Genomic DNA, 12,555 nt, shown 5'->3' with positions numbered 1-12,555 from the left:
CATGTTTTGGATTTCAGTGTTATGATCATAGTGAGCATGTTGAGATAAGTACACGTGCGTGCACGCTCACCCTGTTCCATAAACACACACAGACACAAACAGATAGCACTGCTCCACAAATAAAAACCCTTGAAACCGACACTGTGCAACTTTCTTTGAAAGAAAACAGTTTTTCATATTAGTCGACAACCAAATCGTTCCGTTTCGTGAATGACTTTGGGTTTTGGAGGGTTTTTTTTACTTTTCCAGTCAACTGATGTCAGGCATTTTCTGCTTCCTCTTCTGCAGGCAGGTCAGTGGTCTAACATCCCTTACATTTTCCAGCTGTGACATGTCTGATGTCTATTAACTCAATTAAGTCTCTCGCACACTGGAAGTCAAGCCCCCTGGCACTCTCCCGTCTCTCTCAATCCCACTCTCACATCTCAGCGCTCTCTTTCATCCTCACATCCATTCTATCTACGTCTCTCTAAATCCCTCGCATTGTCTGTAAGGCGGTCTTCTCTCACGCCCGATCTCTCAGTACAATTCAGTGAGTGCTTTGTTGGCTCGACATTAGAAGTAAAGAAACAGCTACTGTCAGAGCAGACGATAACAAAATTAACTGCAGCTATAAGGGAATCAAGATCACAAAAGAACCGTTATTCCTCAAAGTTTCTTTCACTGTCTCACTACATTGCCCAACTTTTCCATTTTATATTAAATGTCAGAAGGAAAGTTCTGACCTTTCCAAATGGAAATAGACAAATGTCTGGACAAAAATCTTTACTCCAACAACCCTCACGTTTTGGAGTACTCATGGCTGGCAGCTTTCAGCAACAACCATTCAGTGCATTGCAATTCTGTAATGAGCAAAATGTCATTGACGGTCCTTTATCTGCCTTTGCAGGATTTAAACCAACTGTTCGTCCAGTCTTTCATAAATACAGTGATAGATTTCTCCACATGTTGAGGAGGCGTGGATGGGAGTTTATTTTTTCTGGAAACATTACCATCATCAGCCAACAAACTTCCCCCCCTAAATCCTGTTAACAACTGTGGGCGTAGTCCTAGATGCTACTGCATATTGTCGTCTAATATTATTGGCTCTTATGATTTGGTGAAGTTTCCCTTCATGCTTAAAATTGTTAGTGTGAATAGTGTCACGTGTTCCAAACACTAAGTCTTCATCCTGAAGGTCTTTTACTTTGTAAAGTAAAAGAGTATGTTAGTTAAGCAGATGAAAAGAGTTATGTAAGGAATAAAACATTTTTTCGTATTATTTTTTATAACATTACAAGACTGCTGTTCTACACCGCAACACAAGAAACACACTATTTATTTACAAGGCGTCTACAAGGATCATGAACTATTTAGGACACTGGCTTTTTGCCCGAGACATAGTTAGGCTGTCTTCTAGGACAATATCATGTTTACATACATACTGTATTTCGTTATGGAGCTGGATTCTTGTTTGGAAATGGATGTTTCGTAAACATTAAAAAGTTATCCGGGAACGGTGTTTTCAACCAACTCGTGCTTAATAAGCGATTTATGCCTGATAAAATCTTGCTGTGGATGGCCGTCATGTAGCTGACAAAGCTGACGGCCCAGAAATGAGAAGCCTGCTTTGGGTAAATCAGCAGTACATAATTTTTCTTCTCTCCATTTTAACCTTTTGCTTTTATCTGTCCCTTGTGAGTTCCACAAAATAATGGAATTGCAATACTAAATTAGTGGAGTACTCCTTTAAAGCACTTGACCAGTCCTCTGTAACCAAAGGTCTTGTCAAATCAACCAGGACCGACATGTTAGAAATTCACCAAGATTGGTGCCGACGCGTTTCAACAATTCTCAAATGGGCTGTAAGAGATTAGAAATTCAGGAGTAAACTGTACGTTCGGTCCTTGTCAAAAACATCCCTGAAACTGAAGGACAGGATACAGTCTCATTTTAAGATATGAATGTTGCTATGTGAGATTATGTATATCACATTTAATCAGTGAGTTCACTCCTGTTCCCACATCTGTAGTGTTCCAGCACTGTGGGAAAAAGCCAAAGTGTCTCAGACCTCATCAGACCGCTGACCTCTGAACAGTGTGTGAATGTGTTTGTTACACAGCACCTTCCTCGATGTTTATTATGGAACACAGAAAAAGTAGAGGCTGGTTAGTGACCTCCAGGTCACGCAGAGACACACACTCTGACTGATGTTTATTATTGGATGTGGACAGATTGGCAGCTGAACAATAGAGAGGGCAAAGAGCAGGCCTCCAATCAATGTGTAACTTCAGCCTTTTGCCATTGCGAGCACAGAGATATGACATTTTCGACATTAGCATGCTGGTGGTTGTATGCAAACACACACACACACACACACACACACACTAAGCAAAAGAGGCTGCAGTTCGTGGTCATCAAGAAAGCATCTTGTGTTGGATCTTTCCTCTCAGAGAACAATGGCTTGGCCCTGCTTTAATAGAAACAAGTTGGCCTGCCTTATTCGTCTCTGTGTTTTCATGGATGGCAGGTTTATGTTCTCTGGCCTAGACATTAGGAAATGATTTCAAAGGAGAAGAATGGGACAGGATATTGTCTGAATTGATCACCAATACCGATCAATAAACAAGCCTTTCTTTCTATGACGTCACTTAGGACATAAACCTAAAACCACAGAGTTTACAGGCACTCAAATTCAAAGTAATAAAAGGACACACACATACACACACACACACAGCTCCCTTTTAAGTGCAGATTTATGTGGCTGTATTTTGGTCAGACCCTCAGTCCTCTCGCTGCCACGGCAACAGGCTTTTAGAACCAAATGATTCAGAGCGGCTCTGACGATGATAGGGCATATCACACAGAGCAGCCAAGTCTCCCATACACATGCACAGAAACGCACATGGACACTCATTATTGTATTTTGGGGCCAAGGAGAATAGATGTTCTTTTTGGTTTTTTTTGTCAGAGATACAAATATGCACAATAAATAAAACGGTAATAAATAACTGTCAAAGTCATTCAGGTTGCAGCTTCAAACAGCCCAAAACTGATAAAATATAATGTCCTGAAGTAAAAATAGAATTCTACAAGATTTCAGCAGTAGAGGAACTATCAACAATATTTTACAGCTGTATTGCAATAGACTGGAAATTCAGTTTTGTATACAGCTCCTGCCACTTCCATCCTCCAGACCTCCAGCAGGTGCGAGCCATGACCCAGACAGCTGTTTACAGACCCAAGTGCAGAGATGGGCATGTTCCCTCATTGGCTCTCCACCAATTAACACATGTACTTGTGTTGGTTACAGCACTTGGCACACACATAATATCAAACACTCCGTCTCATTGGTTATGAGCTTCTGTAATTGATCTTAAAGAGGTTTTATTCACCCGTTGTGGGATATTTTAACAGATTAGAAGCCAAATTAAAACAGGAAATGCACCCGGGGATTCCCAAGGTACTGTATGACATGCAATCAAAACGTTCCAAGACTGTTCTTGATGTTCACGAACGGACACAAAAAAACAACAAAATTGTCATTCCCCACCACCCCTACTCTGCAGATTTGGCTCCCTGCAACTTCTTTATCATCCCCAAATAGAAGTTCAAGCTAAAGGGCAGTCATTTTGGCAATGTGAAAGAGATCCAACACTAATCACAGATGCTGCTTGATGTGCTGACAGAGCGGGACTTCCAGGGAGTGTTCCAGGCGTCACAGGGGCGTTGGGAGCTGTGAATCGCTGCACTTGCGGACTACTTTGAAGGGAATGGCGGGCAGATTTAAATCAGAGACTTTTTACATTCAAGCCTCAAAGCTCTCCCGTAGCCATAACTCTTTCCCACTGCCAAAAACTCTGCTGACGGAGTTAGTTGGATGGCTTATCAAAATTGCAAATTTTGACAATGTGTCAAAGCAGACAATTAACATTGATCTCTTGATCACGTTTGTTCTCTAACTTAAACCGTTTCTAAACGTTACAAAACCCTAAACACACTGATGTCCTATCAGAAAAGGGTTTCATTTTACCAACAGAGATTTACTTTCTTCAAATGATTTATCTGTCATAACCTTTCTGCAAGATATCATGTGTGCACATTGTACTGCACCAAATTTTCCCATTTGGGATATCAAAATCTTCGACTGAAGTGAAAGCGTTGCTCAAAGAAGAGCACCAGACCCCCTACGTTGTAACTCGTGCAGATAAATATTTGTTCTTATTAAATGGGTAGTGGGGTTTTTGACTTCACAGGGACTGGAGTCTCGTGGGAAAACTGACTTCTCAGCGTGACAGGTGCAGCCCAGATGTGAAGCGGTGTGATGATACAAGAAGGTTTGGAGGGGCGGGAAAAAGGAAAGAACAGAGGGCATTAGAGAAGACAACGAGGCAGAGGAGAGGGAATTTAGCAAGATAAGTACAAAAGGAGGGAGGGGATTAAGAGCATCGTGTATGGCAACGGAAGAGAGAACTCAGACCGACGGCAGAATAGAAAAGAGGAGGCCCAGAGGTGAGTGTCGGGGCATGTGAAGAAATACTGATGATATAAATTCCACTGATCTGCGGAAAAAAAAAATATATACATCTGGTCTTGTATTGTAAAATTTATTGGTGATAAAACTCTAGCTGTGTTTCGGCATCATGTGACGACCATACTGTATGACTTAGAGGATAAACTGCCATTTGAGTTAAAGATACTGAATCAGAATTGTGATTTATCCAGAAAATTGCTCATTTGTATCATGCCGTTGCTGCTGCTGCTACCGTTTCTGCAACCTCAAATATTCCCTGACTCTGAAATAATAACAGATGGGTGTCTGTTTTGTTTGTGGGGGCACACCACACCATTTGTTACACACTGTGGCACCACCTGCTGTATGAAAACAAGACTGCACGTCGACCAATTAATATTTTTTTTAATTCTATTTACTCACACTACCACTACTACACTACTTACAACTTGAAATTTACCTTGAAGATGGCCTTCACAGGCTCTTTTCTTAGGCGTACAGTGTTCACTTGACATTGTTTCAGATTTGGTTTCATTGGGGCCTCAAATGCCTGAACCAAAGTGAAGTGCAAAGGCTCAGGTGACATTCCGAAACGACTTTTAAAAACTGTTACTAATTTCAATTGACACATTTCCAACTGCAGCATTGCTAAGAGATGCATTTCATTCACATATGGTCTTGGTTGAGGACACACCACGCACACATACAATTAGGAACGTCAGCGGTGATTATAGCACTGTGTTGAAAACAGCTTGTTCTGCTTTACCAATGATGTCACTTATGTCAGTCTCGTCTTCCTGCTCTTTTGGGGTCAGTAAAACACACAGACACACACAAACAGACACACACACACACACACACACACACACACTTTTTGGGAGTCACCGTCAGGTTTATCCGCTCCCTACAGTGACCTGGCCTATCCCACAACCCCCTGGGGCTGTAACCTGTGATCCAGGAGAACTGTACTCTGGGTAACATTGTTTTCATAACCGCTCCCAGTCCTCGGTCCACAAACACTCAGAACCACAGAACATATGTACCGCATTACACACTCGTGCACACACAAACACACTGAAGTGTAACTCAAAACTGAAACTTCACTGTTTAAAGGAGTGTAACAATGCAGGTATACACACAAACCACTTCATGCCCACATTGATAGTCTAGTCTAGGCGCGCGCACACACACACACACACACACACACACACACACACACACACACACACACACACACACACACACACACACACACACACCTTATAGTTGAAGTCAGTTGAACAACAGTACAATCCGCGGCTGCTGTTTATTTAAAGCTGGTGACTTTCCAGTATTCGTCACTCTTATAGTCACTTCCACGAAGCGAGATAGGACCACCGCATCAGCAGCCAGCCCATTTTCTCATGGCGCTCTCCTCAGAGACGAGACAAAACACAAGTGAGCCGTTTCACAAACAGCCTGCAGAAAATGGGGACTTCATCAGAAAAACACGACACACACTGGCAGAGCAGCCCTCTGGATGTCCTTGAGATTGTTTTCAGGGCACCAAGAACGGTAAATGCTCACACACAAGCTGGAATTGAGAGTATCTTAAGGACACAGAATTCAGATGAAACTAATAGTTTCAATATTAACCATTTTTCCTTATTTAGAATCTGAATTTTTACTCTTTTTGGCTTTTCTCGAGACATGAACACACACGTCCACAGGAATAGACACATCTATTTTTTATCCCAAACCTGAAACTCTCAGGACACGACGATCTCTAAAACTATTTGACAACCCGACATCCACCCCAGCTCCATTGCAAATAAACACACAAGACTTTTATTTTTCTTATTATGTAACATGTTCAGTGAGCAGCTGTTTGGTGGGTCCAGCTATGTCCTGGAAATTGATAAGAGTGGGAGGAAAGCGGACAGACACCCGTTTATAAGTATGATCGCATCGCCTCAGCATTCCTCCACAACTCCCAAACGGCCCTCATACATCTGCATGAGTAATAAAACAAACAGATAAAACCTACAGATAATAGTTGTACTTTATGTCCTATGAAGACATGAAGGACTTATTCTAATGGTATGAAAACAAAATGATTCTTAGGTTCAGGTGATTCTATACTAATGAAAACATAATTTTGAATATCATATTCCATTTCTGCTAATAGATCCTCCTAAATCCTACAAAGTCGACCTTTAAAGAAAGCCTAATGTCTATTGTCAGCCTAACAGTAACATTGTTTGTTCAGTGAAATAAATAACCAATTAAACAGATTTAAGCATTGTTATGAATGAATTGCTGATATTTGTAACTGTGAATAGTCTTGAGTCACAGACAGATTATGATACATTTGGCCCTGCACACAGACACAACTCCTGCCTTGGAGAAAGAGAAAGATTGGAAGACACAATAAATAACTACAAACAATGTGGGGATGATATTTGTAACCGTTTGTGGCAACAACAACAACAACAACAACAAAAACTAGCTACTTATGACAGTGTCCATTGTAAAACTTCATGATTTGACAGAAAAGCTTTGTTACAAATTTTTGTCCACCAAACACTCGTCTCCACTTGGAAGTTCACTACTTCAGCAAAAAAAAACAACTAATGTATAAAATCATTAAAAAAAAAAGCTCCATGAAGAGTTGCTGTTGAATCATCAGGAAAATTACACGATTCAAAGAGTGAAGTTTAGTCCTGAAATAATGACTTTTTGACAATGAAGCCATTGAGGTAAAATAAATGTGAAGCAAAGAACAAACAGTAGTGTTTATATTCCTCGGCTATGAGGAGCTATCCTCATCTGGTTTGAATAATGACCTGCCCGACCCACCAGCTCTTCTTTACGGGCCTGCTGGAGTCAACCTCCAGATGTTGGACGCAACCTTTCAACATTCCAACTACTAGTCTACTAACTGCCCTTACAAATATACACGCATGCATGGTAGGTCGCGCACACACATACACGGAAGTTCAAAGTTGCGCCAGAGGGGAGCAGGTGGCCAGAAACAACATTCTGCTTTAACTGGACTTCTATTGGCGGCAACAGTCTGAATGTTCAAACTTCATTCATCCAAAACGAACGGCCAGGGAAACGGAGGCTCCACAGCTATTCTGAATTAATGTGATCTGGTACATGTGTACTTCTCATATGCTACTTTAAACTTTGGTGTATTTAAAGCTGTAGCATGTTGCTCCACAAAGCCATGCATACCAATATATTTTGTAAAATGTTTATATCCTATGTTGGCCAGAAGCTTTTATTCTTATACATTCAATTAAACAGCTCTTAATGTAAGAATCTTTATCCAATGAGTTTGAGTAACAGTTTTCCATAACTTAAACTATTTAATGTCTAACTATAATTCTCACTAATTAATGCATGTTCTGAAAAGGTTGAATTCATGTTTTTGGCTGGACCACAACATTGACTGATTGAGTGATAAAGGGAGATCCTGTATTTGTTTCAAAGTAAAATCTGATAAGAGTTTTTGTCCAACGTTGTCATACTGTCTGAATTTTATTTAATATTTTGCTGCAATAATGACAATAATGAGTGCCAGGTGTCATGTAGTTTAAAAATATCTTGTGAGTCATCCAAAAGATCCTCACAGTTCAGTTACAGTTCAGGCATAAGAAAAGCTGGTAGTCTAAATGTGCACACTGATTAAGCAATTATCAAAAGTGTTTCATTGAAGGGGAGAAAAACAAAGAAGCAATCTTTTGTTCTTCAGATTCTAAAACGAACCGGTCTAAATTTTTTGCAGATGAAGTCATTGACTAATTCCTCCACGGAAGGTCTTCTTTTTCAAAGACAGAGGGGTCCTGACAGCGGTATGAGTGTGCAGAGGGTTGTCAGCTAAAATAGAAAGTACATGCTGGGAGCCCCGTTCTCAAATGAACACATCTGTTAGCATAACTATTTCTGAAGACAGAACACTCCCCTGCCCTTCTGGTCTTAATCACAGCCTCTTACGAATGTGCAAAGACTCACACAGAGACAACAGAGCACAATGTCCCATATTCTCCAGCCAACATTTCGACTGTGGATAGATCTTGACCTGCACTTATGAGATGCAGTCCCAAAATGAAAGCTGAGATGATGTGTCTAGTCACCCATGGTGGCTACCAACATCATTTTCTGGCCTCGGTATCCTTCATAATCAGTTCAAAACAGCTTGTAAATGTGGTTCACAATGTAGTTTCTTCTAAATTATCTAAAAAAGGTTTTAGTCTTGAACTTGCACAATATATAAGAAAACTCAAAGGATCACTGGATGTATCTATCCATCCTGATGGAAATAATTGCCAAATAAATGAAAATCCATCCACTACAACCCAGAAGTTAGCCACTTAGGCATATGAGGAAAAGTCAGGGAATCACAAAAGTCTTGAAGAGGCCTCCTCTGGGGAAAACGAATGGGTGTACCACATTTTATGACAATCCAGCCAACAGTTGGTGAGAAATTGCAGTTTAGACCAAAAAAGTGGACCAACCAACAGGCTGATACTGCCATTCCCTATAAGGAAAAAAAAAACTATAGAAACTGAACAAGACATTGGCACTTCTCTCTATCACAATCCATGAAATGGATCTTTCCAATATTCCTCCTTTTACCTCCACACACATGCAGAAACCTTCCCTGCTGCTCCTCCGTCAGTGGGACCGAGCGCATGAAAGGAGGACCAAACACCTCCTTCTGTCCTGCAAATCCTGTCAGAGGCCAAGATATAGTGCTCTTTCTCCATATTCGTTTTTTCTTCACTTCAAAATCTGGATTCTGTAACTTCCGTTATCTTTAAAAACATTCGAGCCTACACAGACACACGCATGAAAGAAAACCCACATGTGTAGGCTTTGCGCGTAGCTATTCAAACAGACACACTGGTTTATTAACCCCACAGCTGCCTGCACATGCTATCATCCTTCATACAGACAGACTCATGCAGACATGCACAACACACGCCAATAAAAAAACAAGCAACACAGACCTGACTTCGATGGATGCTACAGTAAACGCATAAATAGATAGTTTTAAAATTCTTTACACATAAATAACCTCAACCTGTACTGGTTATTAATGCATCTCAATTGGCAACTTAAAATTGCTATTTTTAAAACCACATATTTCAATAAATACAAGCTGATTATGGTTAATTTAATACCTGCCTCCCATGTATAATATTTCTATATAAAAGGACCTTCAAGTATATAACAGGTTTTTCAGTGATCTCATACAAATAAATTACCAGTAAACTGTGAAATAAAACTTGTTTTTTCAACTCAACAATGTATTCTGCAAAGTTCACTACTAAGCCAGCTTAAAGTGTCTTTAAAATTTTAATTTGATGGATTGAGTGAACATTCAGCACAGCATTCATTTAACTCAAGTCAAAAAACTTCAAGTCAGAAAACTCGCTCCTGATTCAGATTTTAAAAGAGTAAAATCTAAAAATGTAACTATGTTAAATTCATGAGGACAGATGAATTAATGCAAATCCATTTGTTTCCTATATTTTACAGTGTAATAATGTCTGGGACTGGAAACGGCTGGAAGAAACTGATGGTAGCTCTGTACCTTATACACACACACTCTCTTACACGCACACACACTCTCAAGCACACTTAATCCCATACAGTTTCAATAAAAGCATACAGTTCACATTAATGCTTTGATCTCTTTTCCTTTCTCCATCTCATGCTGTTTCGAGAAATACATCCTGCAGTTACATAATAGCCCTTTCTACACTTGACCCTACCCCACTGTTGATGTACTGTATGTAGCCAATGAGTGTGTCTGTAGCACTGTTTTCCCTGACTTACAACACAAACCCTCTACCAAGAAAACTCTATCAAATCTTTAATCATTTCAAACCGGTTCATCTCTTCCAGAAATCAACCGGTCACCCAGCAGCTTCGCTGTCTGGACAAACAGCTTTGGAGCGCTGAGGAATGGCCCATAAAACCTCGACCAATCCCCTCCACAATCCCTGCTTTGCTCTCCACATGAGCCTTGAAAGGGCTCTGCATATCCCAGTTAAACATTCTTAGGGGAAAGACACACTGGCAGTTTCTCTGTAACGGTCATGGGGTCTTAATGGGTTATGGAGGTGAGTCCATGTGCTTCCTTCACTGGGATGTGTGTTTGTGTATACAAGAGAGAGAATGTAACCTGCAGACTGCTGTGGATGTAGTTTCATCCAAAACGTATATATTTCAAAACAAATTAAGAGCAAATTATGTAAGAGATGGAGCTGAGACAAAGTAAAGGGGGCCTTTTGATTATTGTCACAGTTCCTTGTGAATGAAAGAAATGATCAAGCGAGAGCTTCATATCTGGCAAAAACAACAAATATGATGTCATCCGTGGGTGCTAATGCAAAAAAAGTGAAAAATGTCTTAACTCTTGTTGCAGCTGGTGAGTATTCCACACATTAGTATGTACGTGAATTAGGTTTATTAATACCATAAAATGTGCATGGCTTTCTAAACTACTTTTACTGCCACTGCCATTGATCTGACTTGCACTTGTGACTGATGTTGTGTCACAAAAACTTTTAAGATAAATCAAAAACAAACGTCGAGACTTCACCTGTTAAAGTGAAGCTTCACCGCCATCTAGTGAGCAGTTGAGGTAAAGTCCCTCGTTGCTGGGATTGTGGAATTGTGATATTTGTTGGCCTGGCAATAAGTTTTGACTTTAAAAAGGCGACACCGGTGAAGAGACCATTTAAGTATGAGGAGGTCGATTTTTGAAGTTATGGCCTCACGACAGTGCACAAAAACGTCAACATGGGTGGATGTAAACACAAACAATTTTGAATTGGCAAGTTTTTTGGGGGGGGAAGAAGATGGTGGGGCATTCATTCAAAATCAGAAAGAAGTGGTTTTCACTGCTTATCAAGGATCTCGGGTGTCTCATTGGGGAGTAACCATAGTACCTTTAGCCTGGCCCACGTACTGTCTGTGACCCCCCCCCCCCCCAAAAAAAAAAAAAAAAAAAAAAAAAAAAAAAAAAATTGGCTGGTGTTTAGGAGAGGATCACACAGGTGACAGGTGCAGTGTTTACATGGCAAATATCAACACTGTACTTTTAATTGCTCTTAAATTCATATTCATGTAAGCAATGACTGAAATAAAAGACAACACATATCCAACCTATACCAACATGTCACGGGCACAAGTTTTCATCTAATAAGTCATCGTATTTTTTTTTTTTTTCTGTCTGTAATATCAGTAATATCGTAAATGAGGGTCATCTCAGAGTCTTAAATAAAAGGTTAAATGAATACAGCAGCACCAAAAAAAATACTAAACAGATGGTGGCCGACAGCAAATTCGATCAGATTATTGAATTAAACAAGACAGTTGTATAGCTCCTTAAATCTCCATTTACAATAACAACAGCTTACCTGGAATTAGTCAGATGAGTGTTTGCCATCTGTCACTGCACAAACCTTGGGAGTTGACATCAAGACTCTTAATTTCCTTTATGGCAGTCAGTTTGGAGAACGGTGACTCACACAGGTAGGTCATAGGGAAAGGGGGGTGGGGGCAGAATATCCAGGGTGACTTCAGGATACTCCTGTGATGGGCCAAACTCTGCATCCATGGCCTGCTGGAATTTCACCTTCAGTGTCGGGCAGCTGCTCTTCTGGCCTCATGCAGTAATGCATCATGTCTACCGGCTTCTTCCTTCACTACATCCGCAAACAAGTTCACGTGAAGGAAAGTCCATCAGCTGGGGGGGGGGGGGCGCATATCCATGACTCTAAAATGCAGCAGTTCTGTTACTTACATCGGGCACGAATGTTGAATTTGTCCGCCAGTGCAGACGCTTCCGGGGTGTTGTCACGTGGTTTCGTTCGCTCGCAATTGAAGACGAGTTGATCTTTTAATCTTGAGCAGCGTGCTTCAGCTCGTATCGCGGAGAGCCCGCCGACCAAGCCGATTGACTGTTTTGATTGTTTGATTGATTGATTGACAGGTGTGACGACAACAACAATGACGTGGATGCGTCAAAACATATCAGAATTCCATTGGCTAAAAAGGTAGTG

The 12,555-nt window shown here is 40.6% G+C and overlaps 1 protein-coding gene across 1 annotated transcript in view; it reads right to left on the bottom strand.

Moving 5' to 3' along the window:
• Positions 1–12,390, bottom strand: part of slc7a14a (solute carrier family 7 member 14a) — a 58,250-nt gene extending 45,860 nt beyond the window's left edge. Inside the window, exon 1 of the mRNA XM_069152689.1 lies at positions 11,911–12,390. The gene's annotated coding sequence lies outside the window, so the exon portion shown is untranslated. The remainder of the gene's footprint in view (positions 1–11,910) is intronic.
• Positions 12,391–12,555: the final 165 nt, after the last annotated feature.

The sequence above is a fragment of the Embiotoca jacksoni genome, unplaced genomic scaffold, assembly GCF_022577435.1.
Source record: "Embiotoca jacksoni isolate LCO1_2020_lvr unplaced genomic scaffold, fEmbJac1.0.p SCAF_18, whole genome shotgun sequence".
NCBI lineage: Eukaryota > Metazoa > Chordata > Actinopteri > Embiotocidae > Embiotoca > Embiotoca jacksoni.
Note: the sequence above shows the minus strand (reverse complement) of the source record. Positions and strands in the feature narration are given on the sequence as shown.